Source organism: Meriones unguiculatus, chromosome 10 (genome assembly GCF_030254825.1).
Source record: "Meriones unguiculatus strain TT.TT164.6M chromosome 10, Bangor_MerUng_6.1, whole genome shotgun sequence".
In the NCBI taxonomy this organism is placed as follows: Eukaryota; Metazoa; Chordata; class Mammalia; order Rodentia; family Muridae; genus Meriones; species Meriones unguiculatus.
The window spans coordinates 3,148,140-3,171,545 of record NC_083358.1 but is presented as its reverse complement, the minus strand read 5'-3'; the positions used below and the strand labels follow the sequence as shown (position 1 = coordinate 3,171,545).

Here is a 23,406-nt window from a genome sequence, read left to right as displayed (position 1 = left end):
TGGCTGACGCTGCATACCTGCCCAGCTCAGACAGGTGAGGGCACTTATTTGTGGACCTAAGGAACAGCTCCTGTCCTTCTCCCATTAGCATAATATCCAACTACAGTTCAGTTGGACAAGATTAAAATCTCAATTAGCTAAACAGTGTGATAACTTTCTGGCGAGTTCCTGGTGGCCAGCATGAACAGACAGGCATCTTTGAGAAGTGCGGATATTTTCCTAGGTAGCAGCTCTTTGCTTTGCTTTGTCCTCAATACTAAAAGAAAAAAGCTATCTGTCTGGGCACGGCCTCATGTTATTTACCCCTGAGCCCTGAGTAACTGAGGTAATAAGGGATCTTAGGATATGACAAATGAAGGCACAAAATACAAGCAGATGCACAGACATCCTGACCTGCGTTCTCAGAAAGACAGAGGAATGGCTGCCTTTTCTCTGTCTACCTAGAATTACTATTTTTAAAAGATCGCAGGCTGCCCTGGATTGCTGTTATTTCCGACATGATTTAGACTTCTATAAACCCAGTCCCTGGAAACCAAAGAGTGATGACAGAGGGAAAAAGCAAACACTCCTGCCCCTCTTCCACTAAAGTGCATTTCATTCAGTGAAGTAGGCTTCCGCAGAGCCCACCGGTTCTTTAGATGACTGCTTTTTACAGACGTAACAGAAACTCAAACTTAAAAGGTATGTTGGCTATGGAGACACCTGAGTGGCAAGAGTGTCTGATGTTAAAGCACAGGACCTGAGCTGATACCCTGAGCAGCCATGTAAAAGCAGTCTGTCTAGCTGCAGCACGGGCAGATGGAAACAGGTGTATCCTACAAGCTTCTGGCCAGCCATCCCAGACATGATGGAAAGCTCCAGGTTCCGAGTGATCTTGTCTCAAAAATGAGGGAACATGCTATTGTGCCACTCTGATCTCTGCAGGAGCACTCCTGGGGTACATGCCCATATTCGCGTGCGCACACGCGCGCATACACACACACACACACACGTATGTATGTATGTATGTAACCCTCCCCTTTTCTCTTTAATGTCTGGTACAGAGCTACATGAATCCTCAACAGGTAATACCAGAGAATTCATCTTTAGGTTCCTAGCATTAATTTATACATCTTCTGTATAGAGAATTCCACTCCGGTACCTAGTTCCAAATCACTGAACTACCTTTCAGAGTCATGGGAGGAGCTGAGAGCGCACTACTCTGGCCATTTTCGAAGACAACACAAAATGTAGCAGAAGAGCCCAAAACTGATGGAATAGACATGGACAGGAGAAGCAAGTCAAAGCTACTTACAAAGATGCTCCTTCTCAAGCCCACAGAAGAACAAGAGAGACAGAACACCACACAGGCTTTAAATGAGAAGGAAAACATAAACAAATTCAATACATTAATGTTATTATAAGCATAAAAGAAAATCTGAAGCAACCACATGGCAAAAAAAAAAAAAGAAAACTCAGAGGAAACTAAAAATGTCCTAGTAAAACACAAGTTCTCCAATCGATCCAGGAACGGAGACTGTGAACAGATTCACAGACACTGCAAAGACACTGTGTGAAGTGTCAAGGACCCCAGGACAACTTTGAGTTGCCCATCTTCCCCTGCCCTTTCCTTCTCCCAGCACGCACTGGAGGACAGAGTGGGAAATGCACAGGACCCCACACAGCCCACACTGACCACGAGGCCACCCACCACTGCACGGCTTCGCTCCCAGATGCCCAGGAGTACAGAGGCTCCGCTGCTGCCAACAGACGCACAGAAGCTTTGTCAAGTTTAAGTATTACCCCGGACTATTGAGGACAAGAGGACACACCAGAGAGACAAACCATGGAGCTACAGAAGCAGGGTCCTGAGACTTATCCAGCAAGTTTCCCAGCTGGGCAAAGAGCTGAGAGCAGAGCCCCGACGAGTTCTGAGCTCCTCCCTCTTCCTTCCCTCCTCTAAGCGTGTCTCCCTGTGTGTGGCACGCTCTTCCACCTCTGTCTTCTGTTCAGACCCATTTTCTACGTGGGTCTCAGGCGCAGCACGCTAAGTGCCTTCCTGGTCTTCTGGCACCCCACACTTCAGGCTGCTGCCCGAGCTGCTCCGTCTGACTGGAGCGGCAGACGCTGGGCACGGCTGACCACGCGCAGCCTCCTCTCAGGCTGAGCGCCCCGCACCAGGTTCCCTGTGTCCTCTGCTTTCTCCCCTGTGCACTTGGCAGCACCTTCCTGTGAATCTCCCCTCACGTGGCCCATGGGTCCATGGTTACACAGTCGTGCTCACCACTTCCTCTGTAGGGACCAGTACAGACATTTACCAGCGGTAAATGGACCATAACGTACTAAATAAATCAACACGTAACTAAAGGAACGCATTAGGCAGAAACACTCCATAACTAAGAGGCTGCTGCAGTTTGTTCGTCCACCTATTGAGCAGCCTTTCACTGTAAGAGGGCAGGGCTGGGCAGTGGCACAGCTGGCGGAGTGCTTGCCTGGCACACATGAAGTCCTGGGCTTGGTCCCTACCACTGCATAAACTTGGCATGGCAGTGCCCTCAACAGCACTTGGGAGTGAGGCTGTAGGAGCAAGAAGGTCAAGCTCAAGGTTCTCCTCAGCGCTGACCCCATGGGGCTTTGTTTTTAAAAAGAAAGCGGAGTTCACTCTAACTTTACAGATGTGTGTTCACGAGGCGGATGAGTGTAAACGTGGAGACCCAGGGCAGGACCTTGTCCACCGAACGCTGACAATGACTATGATCCTAATGCTCAGCAGCCATTCCAGCCCAGAGGTACCAGCCCAATGAGCTGCTGACGGGCAAACGGATGGATGGCAAAGGCTACCACCCTTCACCCACACCCCAGCAACTCCCTGGGAAGGATCGAACCCAGGGCTTTGGGCACGTGAGGTGAGCACTGCGACTATACACAGCCTCAGCTATCCCTGCGCCCTGTCAAGGCCTCAGCAGCCCTCCCTGGGCGCTAGAGACAAAGGAGACAAGGGAGCTCCTGGCCTCCAGCAGAAACGGGAGCCCTGCAGTGAAGGGAAGGCAGGGCAATAAGGACACGCCCAAGGTACTCCAGAGGAGGACAAGGCAGAGCCGCAGCACCTCAAGGTTTAAGCACAGGAAATAGATGCCGCTCCAAGTCTTCACGCATCATCAGCGAGTCTTAGAGACTAATACTGCACTTATAACTGTGCCTCTTATCATGACTGCAGCTGCAGCAAATGGCTGAAACCCTCAAAGATGCACAAATTATGAGTCCCATTCATAGAAAAGTGGTTAAAATTATACCGTACATCGATAATACAAGGATAACTACGGGGGCAGAATCTAATCAGAACATGTCTGCGGATGTACAGATGAAAGGTACCCCACTTTGGCCCTCCCTGTGGGTACCAGGACAGGAGCTGGGCTGTGGCTTTCTCCGGCCACGACTGCTCAGCCTGGGTCACAGGAAGTGTAATGCACATGCAGATGGCCTGAGGAATGGGATGACACAGCGGTTCATCTCCTCCAGCACCTGGAACTCTGAGTCTGCCTGTGAGGGGATTTCCAGAGATGTTCAGTTGAGGAGGAAAGGGCCTGAGTGTGGGCAACAGCCACCATGAGCGAGATCCCAGGCTGAGGAACAAGAGAGCTGAGCATCGGCCTCTTCTCTTTCCCAGCAGCCTCACGGTACATGCCTGCCTTCCCACCATGAGCCACACCCTTCTTCACTGTGGTTGTGACAGAAATGAGTAAAGTAGCCAGTGCAGCTCTTAATAAATAGCAAACATTACTGACAGCAAGTTCAATCATAGTACGACTGCTTCTTTGTTAAATATTAGCAGGAAAATTAGTGTTTCATTCAGACATTCTTTAAAAAAGAAAAATAAACATTGAGCTGATAGCAACATTAAACTGACATTATAGCCACGAAAATGCACAGAACAGGATTCCCCACTCTGGAGTTTCTCAATATGGGGGTTAGCCCTGCCTGGCTTCTTCCTTGGTAGGAACACTGGGGTAGCTCCACAGCTCCTTAGGTGAGCAATGTGCTGCTTGGGGAATTCCCCAGTGTGGTCTTCAGGACAGCAGACCCAAGGTGCAGCCAGGACGGCTTCCATCAGAGCAGCAGGACTTCTTAATGGACTGAAGCATTCAGTCCCCAGACAACTGCTGAGGATGAGCCCATGACATACAGCCCTGGACGAGCAAGGTGACTGCAGACTGAGCATCAGCTAGTGTCATGTGGGCAGGCCCCGGCCTGTCACACAGCCCCACCTCACAATAGCGTCCGGCTCTGGCACTCGAGACCACCTTCCATCTAGATCCACATGGCTGCATGTGGTGTCAGGATGGAGCAGGGACACCGTCACAGCACAGGGTCAGATAAAAGACCCCTCGTCTTCTCCTTTGGATGCCCTGCTGCCGCCTCCCGGGCTCCCTGCAGATGCCGGCGTCCAGCTATCCGGCTGCCTTCCCTAGACTCTGAATGCATCTGGGGGTTCCACACGCCCTCTCTCTGCTGATGGATCAGCCTTTACCCACAAACCCCAGCTGCTCCATTCAGTGCTTCTGCCCTGCACTGTGCATGCTCCTGCTGCTGCTTCTCCTGCCCTCGCCGGCACAGCCACACAGCAAGTTCTCACAGCTCTTCTCAAAGCCCATACCCAACCCCCACCTGCCAAGCTCAAGTCCAGCGTTCCTCCACAATGTGCTTCCCTCTCTGCTTCAGCTGACACGAACACAACTGGCCCCATCATATTCCCTCAGAACAGCACCTGTTTGACTAAGGCAGCATCCAAAGCGCCTACCCTGGTCCTTGCCAGAGCCTGGCCCTCTGTGCTCACATGTGTTGTTACCCAAAGACTCAGCCTGGCCCACTTCCCTAGCCTTATCAATGGATCAGGCTCGACTCACATCCTACAGCAAGTCTTTCAGAATGCCTCAAATCTTAAGGTTAGTGCCATACTGATCCTGGCCCCATGGAAAGGATTTCCCATCCAGCTGAGCCTTAAGAGCTGCAGGAAGCACATCCTCCCCTCTATGGAACCACAATCCAAGACTCAAAATGAACCCAGGGCACTAAGTAGCTTGCTGAGCATCCTTGGTAAGCCAAGAAAGCATGCGTTGCATGGCAGCCTTTTCCCATTCACCTTCAAGGCAGAGAGAAGGCTGCGCCTGCTTCTGCACTCAGCTGAAGTGCCTGATTTTTTTTTTTTTTTGAATATACAACAAAGCCATTCACTGTCGGCTCAAGATAAGCCATCCCTTCACTGCAGCATGTTTTCAGGGGCACTGTCAAACCCTTCTCACTATGGATGCTAAGAATTCAGTGGGGGATGCTTCCTTAATGTGCATATACAAAGTGTGATGTTGGACCCCATCAACTCCACACACATCACTCAAAAGAGGTTAAACATAGAAGTACAGAAACCATAAAACTCACAGAACAAAAACAACAAGGCGAGTTTGGGGAGATGGTTGGCAAAGTGCTTGTCCTGCATGTGAGGACTGAGTTTGCATCTCCAGCACTCACATAGAAGCCATGCCTGGCAGCATATGCCTGCCCAGCTGGTGTGTGGAGAGAGGGGAATCCCTTGGCCCAGTGGTCAGCCATGTTGAATGGGAGAACTCCAGGAGAGTAAGAGACTCTGACTTAAACATTATGGTGGAGCGTGATTGAGAAAGATGTATGATGTTGACCTCTGACCTTTGTACGCGCGCGCGCGCGCGGACACACACACACACACACACACACACACACACACACACTATACCTTCATATCCACACAAGAAATATAGCTTGTAGAAGCACATGGTATGAGCAAAGACTTGGCAGTGGCTTCCTGGATAGGGCACCATCAGCACTGCCAACAAAAGAAAGTGATGGATAACCTGGCTTTGTCAAAATCAGAAATGCTTGTGTAACCAGGAGACTACTGGAAGTGTGACGGAGGCAGGCTGCCCTGGAATGGGAGCATTCCCACACTCCTTGACCCAACTCAGGTCAGGTAGAATCTGGTCCAGGTCCAACCACAGCAGGAAGCCCCTCCCCCTGCAAACAGGCGTGAGTGCTTTCCTCCCGAGCTCCCTGCCCCACACCTCCATGGTCAGTGGTGACGGGGCACCCCACAAACCCACCATCTAGAATGGCCTTTTAAACCCGTAAAGACAACACGCTGGGCCAGGACTGGATTACCCACCACAGCATCTGCTTTGACCCTGCAGTGGTGTGGAAGAATCACCAGACCCCGCACCAGGCGTTCTGGGGACCTACGAGCCCAGAGTCAGAGAAAACGGTATTTACTAGAGGCCTCAAACGCCGAGGAGCCGCCTGCCTGCCGCCCGGGAACCTGTTTTAGGCTGTCTTTCTAAGCATCTACTGTTTAATCTAATTTTCCCTCATGAAATGTCTGGCTTTGGCTCAAACTGAATAAGCATTTCCATTATAAATCTCTATTTCCACGTTTGACTGTAAAACATCTTCTGTATGAAATCTGACACGGGCACAAACCTGAGCGTTTCCCCCACAAATCCAGAATCAGCTTCCCATAGTCACATGCCGGAAACACGTTGAGAAGACAGAAGGAAGCCCCCTGGAGACCCTCCCGTGATCCAGCTCCTCTCCCAGGTTCTAAAACACTTCTCCAGCTTTTATTAACACTAATCATCCCAGCCACGTCAGAGGAAAAGAGCCGCTCACGGCAGAGCTACGGCTGCTGAGGACAGGGGCACAGCTGCAGTTATGAACCAGAGCCTCACCTCTGGGCGCTGGGAGGTGTCTGGCTTCCAGGTCGGAGTCAAGGTCACCATATAACAAGCTGGGACTCAGAGCGGAGGAAACAGAGAGCTGTCAGGACCAAATCATCACTCATGTGGCCAGTGAGGTGGCCGCCTCTTGTCTCCAACAACAGTCTCTGATGGCCACAGAGCTCTGCACTGGTAGCCAAGCCCCCCCCCCCCCCACAGTTTCAGACATACAGGACTGTACACATATGCAATGACTATATGGAGAACAACAGGAGGTCTGACTGCCCGACCCCAGAAGTGTGTGTCTTCAGGCCACACGTGGCTTTGAGGATCCAGCCACAGCTGTGCACCTCTTTGGTCACTGTACTGAGGGGCGACCTCCCTCAACAGCTTCCCACAGTCATTAGTCCACGCTCTTGGAATCAGAGAAACACTGGGGGTGGCCCGGTGGTCATGAGCATGGGCTGCTCTCTCAGAGACCGGGTGTGATTCCCAGACCCAGGCCGGGTGGCTCACAACTGCCTGTAACTCCGGTTCCAGAAGGCCCGACACCTCTTCTGGCCTCAGCAGACAGTGCACACATGCGGCACACACACATACATGCCAGAAAGCACTCAAGGGCATAAAATAAACAACAGGCTTTTAGTGGAACTAAGAGAAAGCCCACAGCACCCCTATAAAGCTGTGGAGAGAGAGTCCAGGAGTCAGTGCCACAGAAGGCCTTGGTGATGTATTCCTGTGTGTTTGTGTGTGTGTGTGTGTGTGTGTGTGTGTGAGAGAGAGAGAGAGAGAGAGAGAGAGAGAACTATAATCCCATTACTTTAAAAGTAATGAACAACCAACCTTTCAGCCAAAGAGTCACTTCCACTAGATGAACAGAAGTTCAAGGCTGGTCAGCCTAAGACATGAGATGGTGCCTCAATGTGGGGAAAAACAAACAAACAACAAAAAAAACAAACAATAAACAACAACAGAGAAACATTTTCAGAAAGCCCACAGCCATCCTCAGCTCCTCCTCCCCGAGTGGTTGTGTGAAGTGAGGAAGCACACCTGTTTGTGCACAATGGCCTGACCACGTGCTGTTTCCACAGACGGGGAGACACAGCCAGGCTGTCCATGCAGCAGCGAGGAGCTGTGCTAGGGGAGCTTCCACGCCGGTGTGCCAGGCCCCGCTGCAGCAGGCTACACTGTGGTGCCCTGTCGAGCTCCACGTGGCCTGCCCAGAGGACTGGCCGCAGCACGGACCAGGAGACCCCTGGGAGCGGTACCCTTCCAAGCCCCGGCCCACACCGGAAGCTGAGGCGTCACGGATAGATTGTGTGTCTCTGTGTGCGCTCGTGCGCACGTGTGGAAGCTGGACATCACACTAGGTATTTTGCTCAGTCACTGTCCACTGATTTGCTCGTCTAGCACCTGTCACGGTGCTGTCGCTGAACCTGGACGTTAGGCTGACCAGGAAGCGCAGCACTTCCTCTGTGTGTCACCTCTCTAAGGTCAGCCTCATTCGGGAGCCGGAGCCAGAGCGGACACTGAGGAATGCCCGATGCACCAACTGCAGCTGCTGTCTTCCTGCTTCCTCCTGGTCTCAGACTCTCGCCCAAACTCCAGTCCCTGCGAGGACCTGACTTCAGATCCCTAGACGCCATTAAGCACTGGGCATGTGGGATGTGCTTGGCAGAAGGGTGCACTCTGGGGCGAGCCAGGTAGCCACCCCAACCTCGCCAGGTTGCTGAGGCTGAGTGACAGCTCCTGTCTCCCACACACAGCTGGACAGTGCCTGGGGAATAGCACAGGGAAAGGTTGTTGTGTGGCCTACTCCATAGTGCTCCCGTGGGATGCCCACCGCCAACCAAGAGCATGTACACACACACACACACACACACACACACACACACGTACACACAAGACCAGCATCCACGGAAGCCACAGGAAGGTCAAGTCTTGGGGAGGCCTCGGAGCCGTCTGCTCTGTTAGTAAAGCCAGGCTCCTGCAGTTGGGGGCTGGATAGAAAGCCTGGTTCCGGTTCTAGAAAGTTCTCAGCAGAGGGGTCAGCAGGGTGCCAGGAGCACAGGGCCAGCTCCCTCCTCTCGGACTGTGCTTCCAGTCCTGTGGGTGGCCCCAGCCACCTTCAGAGAGGAAGGAGCTCCACTCGGGATGTCTGAAGAAGTCTGCTTTGCTCTCTGTAAACATGCTGACTTATTTATATTGCGGTCACCTACACTCCTCATTTTGAGGTGTCTGTGGCTTATCTGTGACTTGCTGAGCTTTTTTGGTGTTGAATTCTTTTAGTTCATCACACATTTCTGACATTAATCCTTGGACACAGAGCATGCACACACACACACTCTACACTGCTGGCTCAGGCTGCAGGATGTTTCCTTTGCTGTGAGAAACCTTTGTAAATTCAACTCCTTTTAGGGAAAGAGAAAATAGTGTCACAAACACACACACACACAGACAGAGCCACCTGTGTCCACCCAGTTCTCAGAACACATGGAAGCTGGGTGAGGGACACGTGCCTGTGACCCCAGCACTCAGGAAACAGTAACAGTGAGTGCAGAAGTTCAAGGCCAACCTCAGCTACACAGAAAAGGGACCCTGTGTGAGAGAAGCAACTCAAGCATCGCAGGCTTCACAGGCAGCACGGGCCGAGTCACGTGACCTCACTGAGAGTCCTCCATTGCTGTACACCCCCCTGTCCCCCCACCCCCCCCCCCGCTCAGCCTCTCTTCTGCTTCCCTAAGTCTCCCTGGAAACATCCTTGGCCTGTCAGCACGAAGGTTCCTGGCCTGTCTGTCTGTCCAGCATGGCTGACTGAGCAGGCTAAGGCAGCTCCAGGCCAGTCTGCCCACAACAGGCAGAAACGGAAGAACTGTAAAGACATTTGTCTCTCTCAGTCTATCAGGCTATTCGAATGTGGGCTGCTAAGAACCGCGCAGTTCCCCAGGAGAAAGAAAAGTGTCACCCGAAAGCGAGGTCACCCTTCACAAGTTGTCAGCCCACCCTACAGATGAAGAGGAAGCCCAGAACTAGGGTGGGCTGGTGTGGGCGGGCCCAGGATGGGCCGGCGTGGGCGGGGCTGGTGTGGGCGGGCCCAGGGTGGGCCGGCGTGGGCGGGGCACTACTGTATTCTGGCTGCTGAGAGGTGCACATCTCCAGCCCCCAATTTAGACTTTATTCTCACTTTAGGATGCCCAAGACAGACTTGGGAGTTTTGCTGGATCTCTTTAGCCTTTTCCCCAGTGTGGCCATATAAAATAATTCTCACTTTTTTGTGTTTCGCACAGATCTGACCTGGGACACGTGGTAACCCCAAGTTCAGTGATACCACAGCACCCACGGAACACCCATGCTGTGCGAGGTGCTCGCCAGACACACCAGGCCAGGAAAGACACTACGTGCGTCCCACAGCAGAACCTCAGTCTGCTCAGACACTAATCCCAAGTGCAAGTCGAAAGCCAATTTTCTAGAGAGGTAATTACATAATCCACTTTTTACAGTCAAGCTTTGCTACAGCGTAATTACTTGAGCAAAAGGAAAATAAATACTCAAATGAATATTAGTGCTGTAATCATGCAGATGCTGAAGGCAGAGCCTCCTGGCTTTAATGACGTCTATAGGCACAGACAAAACCCGCTCTGGAGCTGTGCGGGGCTGAAGGACGAGCAAACTCAGCAGAGGAGCCCGCCCCCACCCTGGGGACCAGCAGACTGCAAACAAGCAGCCCGCCCCTCCTTCCTGTCTCCTGGCAGCCTCTGCTCAATTCACAATGAACTTGGAACCCAAATGGCTCTATTGTGTGGCAGGTACCTTCCCACAGTGTGAAGACTCAAAGAAGACACAAACAAGAACAAGCTCAGTAAAGACACTCCATTCATTTGCTCTTTCAACAAACATGAAGCCGACCGTGCTCGCGCTCGGGCAGGTAGCCAGCCCTGCCCTGCGGTGGTGGCCCAGAGCAGAGACAGCTGGCCCTCTCGTGAAGACACAGCACACAGCCAGTGCAGAGAAGAAGATGCAAGCAGAGCTAGTGTGGGCTGGGGAAGGGCGCGGGTGGAGGGCGGCAGAAGCTTGCACCCCCACAGGGATCAAGGGGCCTGGAGAGCTGAGGCGGAAAAAACTGAGAACAGAGAGGCTTGCAGTGGCCGTGGAGGGCACCCCAGAAGAGGCGCAGGTCAGCGCACAGCCCTGGCCACTGCCTCTACTTCTGCTTCCCGCCCACCCAGCACCTACCTCACTGGCTGTGCCGGCTCCAGCCCTTTCTTGCTGAGGTCCCCTCCTGATTCCTCCCATTCCTGCCCATCTGTAACTCCTACAGGAGTCTCCAACTGCTCCCTGGAAGCTGCTGCTTTGGGCTGCACAGTGTCTGACATGACAGCGGCCCATTGAGAGGCATCTGTGGCTTGGGGGCTGTCTACAGAAGGGAGTAGGCCACCAGGGTCTCACAGGCTGCTGAGGAGGACCCAGGGCTGAGTGCAGACCCGTTTGTGGAACGCAAGTGTAGATGGCCACTGCTTTCTGGAGTGAGTGAGTCACTGCCAGCCTGACGACAGGACAGGTGACTAAACTTACGGGGAAAAACTAAGTCTTCTATGAGCCAACACCAGCTGGCACAGCCTCAACGTGGAATTTAACAAGCAAAAACATGATCAGCTTTGCTCTGCTTCTTCACCATGTTTAACCTGGATCGTGTGTGTCTTGTGTGTGTGCTGTGTGCACACGTGGGAGGGTGCGGGCACCCCTGTGCACACAAGACCAGAGGAGGATGTGCAGTGTCCTGGCCCAGCAAGGTCCTTCCCAGGCCCCTGAAACAAAGGCCTCTCACTAACCTTGGAACTAGCCTGGCAGCAGGCCAACCCCAGAAATCCTCCTGCCTCTACCTTCTACAGTCATGAGCTGTGCCTTGTCCAGCTTTTCCCAAGTGCACTGGGGGTGTGAACTCAGGTCTTCCCCACTACCTCCACCCTGAACCTGTCAGTCACTGCCCATCTCCCGCCATCACAGACGACAAACAAGGAGGAAGGCCTTCTGCATCACTCTGAGGCCAAGCACAGAGCAGCTCCTGAGGACCTGTGTCTGGTAGGAAACCCACAGGAATTTCCTCCCGGCGGGCACAGACCCCAGCTTTGCGAATCCTCGACAAGCTCACTGAGTTACCCGAGGTTCAGAACTGTCTCTCTCTGCAGGTTATCACGGCTACTGTCCACCTTTTCTGTTGCTGTTGTGTGAATACTTCCTAAGGCCGTGCCTCAGTTCACCCAACGGCTCCTGGATGCAGTCACAGCAAAGTGCTCGCACCTCGTTTGCTGGGAGCCAGGTAGACGCTGAAACAGCCAACATTCAGCGCAGAAGGACAGCTGTACTACAGCGAGTCAAATATTTACTGTTCTCGGGGTCTAAATGGGAGAGCTCTTATTCAGCCACCTGTGAGCCAGACTTTAGCACAGCGCTCTGGGTCTGGAGTATTTTTTTCTTTTTCTTCTCCTTCTGTATCTTCGAAACCAATGGAGAAATTTCCATGCCCGGGTCGTGTCGCTTAGGCAAACAGGACTGCCAGCCCCAGGGGCCTCACAGCCACCTTCATTTGCACAAGAAATAACCCTGATAGCAGTGCTGCCATCACCCAGAACAACCCAGAGCAGCACTTGAAAACAGCTGATTCTGCCTTTCTGGGCTGTTGTCACAGTCAGTGCTGGCCGAAGCAGCCTGTCAATCTCAAAGGCGTCACCAGCATCTCCAAAAACTCAACACAGTCAGATAGCAGAGCTACGCCAGCCCGTCGTCCTCAACAACAAAACAACAAAGAACAGCGTGCGGCCTAACAGACGCTCTCACACAAACTCTGCACTTCGTTTGAAATATTCAGAAGCACTGAGACACTCAAGAGTATTTCCGAGGGATGCCAGAGAGATGGCTCGGCCACTGGAGCTCTTGCCTTGCGAGGATGAGGGACTAAGAATGGATCCAAGAACCCACATAAAACAGCTGGACACATAAGCCTGATGCTACACAGAGAGACAGGATTAGTGGGCTCCAGGCCAAGGAGAGACCATCTCTCAACAACTACAATAACAGCAGAACAAACAAACAAACAGGTGAACAGCTGAGGAGCAACTTGTGCTCACTGTGTTTGTGAGCAAACACACAGGGGCAGGGTGAGAAGGGACGGGCAGGAGAAGGCTGGATGGTCAGGCAGCACAGGCGGTCGGGTGGGAAGATGACCTGGTGGGCAGAGCATGCACTGCACAACCTGGAGAGCTGGCACCCACACACGGACAGCGCTGCATGCACGCCTGTGACCTGTCGCCCTGGGGACACAGGAAGACTGCTGGGGTCTCTGCTCGCTAGCTCCAGGTTCCTGAGAGACCCTGCCTCAAGGGAATGAGGCAGAGAGCAACAGAAAAAGGCACCTGCCTCTTCCGTTAGCCAGCTGAACACCTCACACCTGTACAAATGCACTGTCTCCCTTTCCCCCTCCTCTTCTCCCTCCCCCTCAAACATTCATGCTCACTCTAGTTCTGATAAGGCAGTCAGCCAACCAGTGGAGCCTTGAGGTGGAAAGGAAGTGGCACAGGGAGGGAGCCCTGGCTTCAGCCAACTGTCTGCCCAGGGCAGGAGCAGCCAAAGCCTTCCTCGGCACAGGCTGCCTCGGCACGGGTTAAATTTCTATCTTATCAACTTGCCTTTCCCTCTGCCGAGTGTCAGTAGCCATCAGAGCCATCTGAATGCAGCCATGGGAGGGGCACAAAGAGCATGACAGAGTGTCGGAGACCTGAGTCAGCCATAGCTTGCCAGCTTCAGACCCCGCAAGCCCCAGCTTCAACAAGCCCGCCACATCCCGGAGCTGCTCACCCAAGGATCCCGAGGATGGCTCTTTTCTGTGGCTGTGCTAACGGAAGGAACCAAGAAACAACTGTTTACACTTAAGGTCCTATTTTTAACAAGCTTGTTTTCCCAGCCTTTCCACCACTGAAGCCTTTCTACTGTGGGCCCCTAAAAATAGTGACGATTTTATTTTTGCTCAGGACGGCACTCAGGTTCTCTCCAGTCTGTTCTGTGACGGGGATGTACCCAAGAATGAAGCGCTTGCTGTTGTCGTGAGAATACGCTGTTTCTGAAGCACACATACGTCATACTGTCACACACGCAAGGCTGTCTCCTTGCACAAACATGGGTCTGCAGCAGCCCTGTCTGTTGTGCATCCTGGCCTCGAAGTGCAGGAGCTGTTAACTTAGACATTCCACAGAATTTGATAGCTTAATTTTATCAAACAGGTTCAAAAAGGGTCAATTACTTTCTATTAAAAGAAAAATAGGAAGCTAATTCGCCATGACAGAACTTTAAGGGGAGAGCCAGCATCTTGTCCTAGTTAGGCAACTTGACACAGCCTGGAGTTGTCTGTCAGGCTGGACCATGGGCATGTCTGTGGGGCCTGTCATGGTTTTGATCACGTGTGCAGCAGCATGACCCTGTAAGTGGCCTGTGCTGCATGAGGAGGCCAGCTAAGCGCCAGCGTGGGAACAGCTGCAGGCAGCCTTCCTGCTTGGGCTCCGCTGTACTGCTCCGCTGTAGCGGGAGCTCCTGGTTGGAGCTGACACGGCACTGAGCAGCAGGCAGGCCTGCCTCCAAGAGCCTGCCCTGGGTTTCTGCCCTGACTTCTTCCAAATGGAGGTGAAGTCAGCTGATGTCAACCCTTTCCTCCCATGGTCCGAGCATTCTGTCTGACAGCAACAGAAGACTACCTCAGGCTCCTGCTTCAACACTGCACAGTGTCGGAGCGGCTCAGCCAGCTCTGTGCTCTCACTCCTCCTGCCTGGGTTGCCTCAGAAATGCCAACAGCAGAGAGCAGGCTCTGACAGATTAGAACCCAGAGCCCCAAAACATCCTGCTGTGTGTAGGCCTCACCAGGCGTTACCCAGTCCTAGACAAAGGAGACGCTGAAATATGGTCCATCCCAAGTTACCCACAATGCTGCACCTGGGAAATCCCAGCACTCAGAAGGCTAAGAGTCACAAGCCCCAGGCCAACCCAGGCTGCCCAGCTGGAGTTCCACACGGACCCGAGTTATACACACACCAGGCTGGAGGAGATCTGCCTTCAGAAACGTCAGGGCAAGGACCCTTGGACACAGAAAACTCCTTCATATCAAGAGTCCTGTCAAGTACAGCATTACTTCCTAACTAAACCATCTCTACCACAGGGGGAGAGGAGTGAAGACCTGCTACTCACAGGCATGAGCCAGCCAGCCCACCCCAGCCACCTGACGGCAGCCACGAGGTCCTCAGAGCACACTCTCAAGTGATAACTGACCAGGGTCCAAGGCTGGGGATGGTTCCAGAAGCACACAGCTCAGCTAAAACAGCAAATGTGGACTCCTGAAGGATGGTCAGCACTGTGCTGGCTTATTTCATGTCAATGTGACACATGGCAGTGTCATTTCAGGGAAGGGAACCCAACTGAGAGGCCGCCTCCATCAAGTCAGGCTGCGGTCAAGCCTGTGGGTCTTAATCAGTGGAGTAGGATGGCTCAGGCCGCAGCGCCACCCCTGGGCTGGTGGCCCTGGGTGTGTAAAAAGCAGCCAGCTGGGTGAGCTACTGCCAGGGCCTGTTCCGGAGGGATAGAAGGGCCCTGTCTGCCTGAGCACAGTTCCACCTGTAGTCTGCAGAGAAAGCACAGCCTCAGACAGCCCGAGCAGGGCTCTCCACGGGAATTCCGTGTGGTAGTCCACGTCAACGGAGCAGCGCTGGTGCGGAGGAAGCTCGGACCAGGGGCAGCTGCTCCCAGAAACAACACACCTCGGCCACACTGCAAACAGAACCTGCAAAGGCAGCCAGCGTGGGCTCAACTCCCACAGGGACCCTGTCCCTCCCCACCGCAGGACCTGACAGGACCACCACTGGATACAGACTGAGAGCACAGCAGCCGCTGGCCTGGAAGTTAGTATACCATGATCAACAATAACGCACAATGGCAGAGGAGGGTCTGAGGAGCCGGGACACGACTCAGCCGCTACAGTGCCTGCCTCTGAAGCGTGAAGACCTGAGCTCCAGCCTCAGCACCCTCTGTAAGTCCAGGGGCCCCCAAGCCTGTGCTGCTCACCGGTTAGCTCCTGAGGCAGAAGCAGCTGCACCCCTGGGGCCTTCCGGATAGCTATGCTAGCTAAATTTGCTTATAGGCCAGACAGAGCCTATCTCAAAAAACAAAGAGGAGAGCAGGAGAGAAGATGGCTGAGCAGCTAAGAGCACCTGTGCTCCTCCAGAGGACCCGGGTTCAATTCCCAGCACCCATAACATCAGCTTACACCTGCCTGCAGCTCCAGTCTCAGGGACTCCCTCCCCTGGGCTCTGAGGGCAGTTGGTACTTTGCATAAGCAAACACACACAAACCTTAAGATGATTTAAAATGTTGGACAGTGAGAAACCCAAGGTTGATCCGTGGCCTCCACACACATGTGCACACGGGTACATGTATAAACACAGAAGACAAGGACGTGGGTCACAGATGGAGGACTCGATCAAGGAGAAAGCTCTGGCATCCGGGCAGGCAGGAGCCCTGAGCTACCGGCTACAGTGCAAGCCTGAAGCCACTCCCAGCTGACCGGCACTGGCCTCGGGTGCCCTAGTGACACTCTCCTGGGAACTCCCATGCAGCCGGGAAGAAGGCCTGGTGGCAGGGACATGTCTGTGATGCGAAGCCATCTCAGAAAGAAAAACCGACTTTTTCCCTTAAAGGTCACTTAGTGCAAGTCTCTGGCAAGCTCGTTTGCACTGGTTGCAGCCCCTCCTCAGCCTCTCTGTTCATGTCCATGTTAATGTGTGCAGGGCGGGCAGGCTCTTACTTGGGCGATCCTTTTCAGTCAATGGCATTTTTTACCAAACAGAAGGTTTACACAGCCAGGGTCCTTCATTATCCTAGCAAGAAACCATCCTCTCCACCTCAGCCTAGAGTGTGAGGAAACAGTTCAGTGTCAACAGCACTAAATTAATGCTGCCTTTGCAAGGCTGACGCTAATTTCTGCAAAATTTAATTTGCAAAAAATCAGCCCAAGGCTACTGCAATATCAAATTCACTTGATGTGTTAATTTCACACTCCAGGGTCTTCATCCCATGGGTGGGGGGAGGGGAGGCTGCAATTACATAAAGGAGCAGAGTGTCTGCACTTACACCCCAGACAGCAGCCTCCCAGGCCAGCAGGGAGCCAAGGCCCACCTTGCCTGCTGCCAGCCCCTGGGAGAGGGCACCAGAAATCCCTGCTGAGTCAGTGCTTCCCCTCTGCAGAGCTCAGCCACCGGAACCGGCGTCCCCTTTAAGAAACTTTGTCTTCCAGCAAAGAAATCCAGCTTGCCTTAAAAAAACAAACGAAAGGTGGGCTCGGGGCTCCGGGCTCTCGGGCTCTCGGGCTCTCGGGGCTCAGTGCGAAGCACCCGCCTACAATGCAGATGGGAGTGTGCACACCCAGCACCTCTGCAGCCCCAGCAATGGGGAGGCGGACCCTGCAGCTTAGGGCCGCCTACTCTCGCCGACCAATGACCTCAGGCTCAGTGAGGCTCAAAGTATAAGCCGGAGATTATCAAGGCAGATCGAGCTCTGGCTCTTCCCTCCAAATGCACATGCGTGCACACACATGAACACCTACTCACCTGAATACACACATGTGAGCACACATACATCCCAAGTTCTCTGTTGTGACACTGGTGACAGCATGATGTCACCAGTGCCATCTTCCAACAGAGGCTCTTTTTTTTTTTTTTTAGATTTATTTATTTATTATGTATACAGTATTCTGCCTGAATGTATGAGTGTGAGCCAGAAGAGGGTACCAAATCTCATTGTAGATGGTTGTGAGCCACCATGTGGTTGCCGGGAATTGAACTCAGGACCTCTGGAAGAGCAACCAGTGCTCTTAACCTCTGAGCCATCTCTCCAGCCCCCAACAGAGGCTCTTAAGGATGATGTCACTCTTGTTCCACAGATCCTTCACCTGAATCGACAAGCCATAAGCATGACACCAGAGAGACAGGCAGAAACGGGGAACCTGGCTATTAGTGACTTATTTAGTCAGATCAGACTTTCCAAAGTTTCTCCACCAATGGACCATGCCCCATCAGCCACGATGAGTCTTCTAGACAGCGGCTCTGACCTTCCTAATGCTGTGGTGACCCTGACTGTGATTACTCTTGCTGCTACATCTTAACTGTAATTTTGCCGCTGTTATGAATTTTAACATAAATATTCTGTGGAGATAGAGATTTGCCAAAGGGCGCACAGGTTGAGCCCTGCTATCTGGAGGTAGGATTTCAGTCAGCCGTCTTTACTCAGCTGCACGAGCCGCTGTTTCCCAGAGTTACTCAGCTACAGACTCAGGGTGTGCCAGCAGCGGTCCACGCTCAAGGAAGGAGGTGCTGGCTGCTTCCCCTTGGCCTACAAAAACAACACCAAGTTGCCTTGGCCTCTCCAAGTATCTCAGGTTGGACAGGGGGCTAGCACCAGCAGGGTCAGGCCCAGGGAGAGCCAGTGGCTTCCCCTGGGTGGCGTTTCATGGCCTAGGACCCTGGGTCACAGCACAACACACTGTATGTGGGAAAAGGAGAGCCTTCAAAGACTGTATTTCTTGCAGAAGAACGAAAGGGCACCCTGCTGGGAAGATGCAAAAACTCAGCTCAGAAGTGTGAACAAAGTTGGCACAGAGACGCTGGGCTTCAGAGTCGTGGTCCTCATGACAAAAAATGCAAACACCCTGCGCCATGCTAAAGCTCGGAAGACAAGGAGCCTCCACCATAGTGGCCTGTCAGCTCCGTGACTCTGAAGACAGAAGCAGGGGAGCAGAGACCAAGGCTGGTGTGAACTACTGTGAGACCCTGCCTCCAGTGCTAAAAAGTGGAGACGCAACTCCCTAGCACGTGCTCACAGGTCCCAAGTTCAGTGTCTGGGCGGAAGGACATAAACACACATGTCATGATGTGCATACCCCTGCTTGCTTGTGTGTAGTCGTTGGGCACTCCCCCTCCCCTTCCCCAAGATGAAGACCCTCTCCACATGAAGGGAGCAGGGCAGGGCTGGGTCAGGAAAGCAATGAACACAAGCTGGAACTCTGTCACTACCACATCCTCCCTGACTATCCTCCTGCTCCCTCACCGCACTTATGGTGCTAAGACAGAGGAAGGTTTCAGATCATTCCTGAGAAGCCGGCATTTGATTATTGAATAGATTTATAAGCTCGGCATGGTGGCTTGCACCTGGAACAGCAGCACCCAGGAGGCTGAGGCAGGAGGACAATTGTATTTGGGTGGTTACCCTGGAGTACAAACTGAGATACTTTCTCAGCAATTAAAAACAACCAAAAAAAAAAAAAAATACTTTGAGTATTTGTTTTTACAGAGAGGCAACTGTCACTATGAAAGGGGAATTCAGCTACAGTTTAGACGTGTCCCTACCAGGCTCTGAATCACCCCTGATGTGAACCTATGTTTTCTAATAAAACATGTTCACAGCTCACACACAGAACAAGGAGGGAATGGATCTCCCTTCCTGACCCAGGGTAAGCTACTGACCATCCAGCTGCCATGGTCCAACCCCTGACGATCCACACAGATGTCTCCCTCGGGCGGGCCTGGAGGGAGCGTCATCTTGGGCCCATTCTAGGTCCACTGAATCAACGCCAGAGGACTGCAGGGATACAGGATGCTCTATGCCCTTGGAAATGGATCTATGAGCAGAGATTCCATCTGGGAATCACTAAACAGCTTCCGCAGTTAAAGCGAGCCATTGGCCACAGGGCTGAGCACCTGAGGAATCCCAAGAGAGGCATTAATAGCAACTGGCTGCCAGCCAGGCCACTGATGAGCCCAGGGAGTGTGAGACACTGGTGAAGACAAGTGGGAAGGACGGCTCAAATGCAGCCAAGCTGAGCCTATGTGCTGCTCCACAACTCGGGACCTGGGCCTGACAGTGGCTGGCATCCCAGGAGCACACCCCAAGGCCGGAGAGCTACACCGCATAAAGCCAGCCAAAGGAGGCCAGGCCTCTGCAAGCATCCAAGGTGGCCGCCGACCTCGAGCGCACCACCCCCTGCCAGGCGCGCTAAGACAGTCTTTACTCAGCCTACTGCCTGGAAGGTCAGCGTGAGAATGATCTTCATGAAGTTGCGCATTCAAAACAGTCATCTGCACCACGTTAAGTCTAGTGCACTGCTTGGCACAGTGTCTTAATTGAGAGAAACCAAGGTAAGGAAATGGCCAGTGTATTCAGTGGAAACAAGAGACAGTCAAGCTTTAACAGAGGTGTGTACACATGAGCGTGTGAGTGAGCATGTGCGCATGTGAGGTTTTTCATTTCGGTGATGGCAAGTCTGTCCTTCCATCCTGATGAACAAACTCGTTCATTAAAATTAGAAACCAACAAGATCAAACTGGCCAATTGCGCTTTTCTCATTCTCTTTGATTCTGTTGAGACAGGGTCTCATAACGACCAAGCTGGCTTTGAACACACTATTTGGCCAAGGATGACCGTGACCTTGTCGTCTTCCTGCCTCTGCCTCCAGAGTGCTGGGATTACAGGCCTGGCTCACCACCTTGGTTTCTGCGGCACTGGGGATGGGCTCAGGGCTTCCTTCGTGTCAGGCAAGCGTGCTGCCCGTGCTGCCTGCGGTGCCTGCAGCGTTGCCCGCTGAGCCAGCTACAGCACTCATCCAGGTGGTGGTTCAAAAACAAGTGTAAAGTAATAAACAGTGCTCGCTTTCCTGACTGGTCACAGGCCTGGACAAGGGGATCCCTTCCTTGGAGAAACACAAACCTCAGAGGGAGCGCACACCTCCCTGTTCACTCTTCCCAGCAGCACCGGCTCTGCATATTTTAGCACATTTTAAAAGGAAAAGGAGGAGAAATAAGTTACTGCACCTGAACCAAGTTTATGAACCAGAGAGGAGAAGGGCGGGGACTGCTCTGCAGAGCCTGGCTCCGCCTGTCAGGACCATCAGATTGCTAGATCTCCAGGCTGCTTTGGTGCTTCCCAAGGAAGGAAGGAAAAAAAAAAGAAGATGAAGAAAAGAAAATCCTACAAGACTGAGCGGTGGGGCGGAGAAGCCAGCTTGTAAGTCAACCTTGTCAGACAGAACACAGCAGCCTCAAAGGTTCAAGAGCCTTTTTATAAGCCTATTGTGTGGAGCTCCTAAAAATAGTGTGGGTCTCCACAGGCAGACCTCAGCAGGCAAAGGGTGGGAAAGCAGGGCAGGGCCCCTGCGCCAGGCTCTCACCCCACAGGCCGAGCCACGGCAGCTCTCGCCCTCCCCGAGAAGCGGGCACGCAGGCGGTCATGCCAGCACCCGTGACATCACCACTCCTCCCACTGAAGAGAACGTTCTTGCCCATGAGGCGGCCTGAGGGCGACGCCTGCGTTGTGACCACCACCGCTGGCCTTGCTAAGGTTCCCTGTGCTCCTCCAGCTCCCCCGCCTGCAGGAACCACCGGGAAGGCTCGGAAGACACAGGTGTCCGTATCACTGTTGACTTGGCTCCTGCATCCTGAACACCAGCACTTTCGGTTCCTCAGGGTGAGCTGGCTGAAAGGTGAAGGCGTCTGCAGGCCAGCAGCCCTGGCTGACTCCCAGAACACCTGTGCACACCTACAAACCCAGTGCTGGGGAGGCCGTGCCAGGCTCCAGCTCACTGGCCAACTAGTGTACTGCCGAGTTTATCACCAAGCTAGTGATAGACAGAGTCTGTCTAAAACACAAACAAACCAAACCCAAGGTAGAAGGCGCCTCAGGAATAACATGTGAGGGTGGCTCTGTCCTCCATGTGATCATGTGTACCTGCATATAGACACAGACACACAGACACACACACACACACCCCAGTAAGACATCATCAAGGTTGAAGTCTGTAGTCTACACAAGCAAGAGGCCAAGACCACTTCCCTCGTGGAGCACAGCCCTGGTGGAGCACAGCCTGGTGGAGCACACCCTGGTGGAGCACACCCTGGTGGAGCACACCCTGGTGGAGCACAGCCTGGTGGAGCACAGCCCTGGTGGAGCACACCCTGGTGGAGCACAGCCTTCGTGGAGCACACCCTGGTGGAGCACACCCTGGTGGAGCACAGCCTGGTGGAGCACAGCCTGGTGGAGCACAGCCTGGTGGGCACAGCCTGGTGGGCACAGCGTGGTGGAGCACAGCGTGGTGGAGCACAGCGTGGTGGAGCACAGCGTGGTGGAGCACAGCGTGGTGGAGCACAGCGTGGTGGAGCACAGCGTGGTGGAGCACAGCGTGGTGGAGCACAGCCCTGGTGGGCACAGCCTGGTGGAGCACAGCCTGGTGGGCACAGCCTGGTGGAGCACAGCGTGGTGGAGCACAGCCTGGTGGAGCACAGCGTGGTGGGCACAGCGTGGTGGAGCACAGCGTGGTGGGCACAGCCTGGTGGAGCACAGCGTGGTGGGCACAGCCTGGTGGGCACAGCCTGGTGGGCACAGCCTGGTGGGCACAGCCTGGTGGAGCACAGCGTGGTGGAGCACAGCCTGGTGGGCACAGCGTGGTGGGCACAGCCTGGTGGAGCACAGCGTGGTGGGCACAGCCTGGTGGAGCACAGCGTGGTGGAGCACAGCCTGGTGGAGCACAGCGTGGTGGAGCACAGCGTGGTGGAGCACAGCCCTGGTGGGCACAGCCTGGTGGAGCACAGCGTGGTGGAGCACAGCGTGGTGGAGCACACCCTGGTGGAGCACAGCCCTGGTGGGCACAGCCTGGTGGAGCACAGCCTGGTGGGCACAGCGTGGTGGAGCACAGCGTGGTGGAGCACAGCCTGGTGGAGCACAGCGTGGTGGGCACAGCCTGGTGGAGCACAGCGTGGTGGAGCACAGCCTGGTGGGCACAGCGTGGTGGAGCACAGCGTGGTGGAGCACAGCGTGGTGGAGCACAGCGTGGTGGAGCACAGCCTGGTGGAGCACAGCGTGGTGGGCACAGCCTGGTGGAGCACAGCGTGGTGGAGCACAGCCTGGTGGAGCACAGCGTGGTGGAGCACAGCGTGGTGGAGCACAGCGTGGTGGGCACACCTGGTGGGCACACCTGGACATCTGCGCCGTGAGAGGCAGGGACACCCAGACTTACGGCGTGTCTCAGTACCCCAGCGCTGCTGCCCTAGCACCACACTCTGTGCTCTCACCCTGGGGACGGGGCAAGCCCAGCGGGGGGGGCATGCTGAGGCTCCCAAGGAGGACAAGTTCAGGAGGACATCCTGACCATGGCTGTCAGGGACAGGCCCCAGAATCCAGACCACTCAAGAGGGGACCCGAGAAATCCATGCTCAGCAAGGAAGAGGCTGCGCCTGGTGCCAGCCAGAGAGGACTCATCCCCTGGAAGAGACGTCACAGAGCTGACAACCCGACAGACCCGTGCAGGACAGACTGGAGCTGAGAGGACGAGATCAGTGCTGGGCGGGACCACACTTGACCAGCTGCTTAGCCATGAACACTCCCTTCAAACCTAAGCCTCCCGTCAGGACTCTGAGAATGGCCGGGTAAGTGGTCACTGGCCGGCTGGTTTCCTCTCCTCAGAGCTCCTCACTGGACACATCTCTCCCCTTGGCTTTTCTCGGTCACTGCCCCCAAGAGGTCTAGTAGGGCTGCCAGGTCCCCGGCTGTGACCCCAGCACCACCAGCAACAAGCCCTCCACACGGAGTGCTGCCGGTCCAGAGCCAAACTACC

General features: G+C 53.9%; 1 protein-coding gene across 5 annotated transcripts in view; it reads right to left on the bottom strand.

Annotated features, from left to right (window-relative positions):
- Positions 1–23,406, bottom strand: part of Sipa1l2 (signal induced proliferation associated 1 like 2) — a 143,256-nt gene that overhangs the window by 68,337 nt on the left and 51,513 nt on the right. The gene's annotated exons all lie outside the window — the stretch shown is intronic.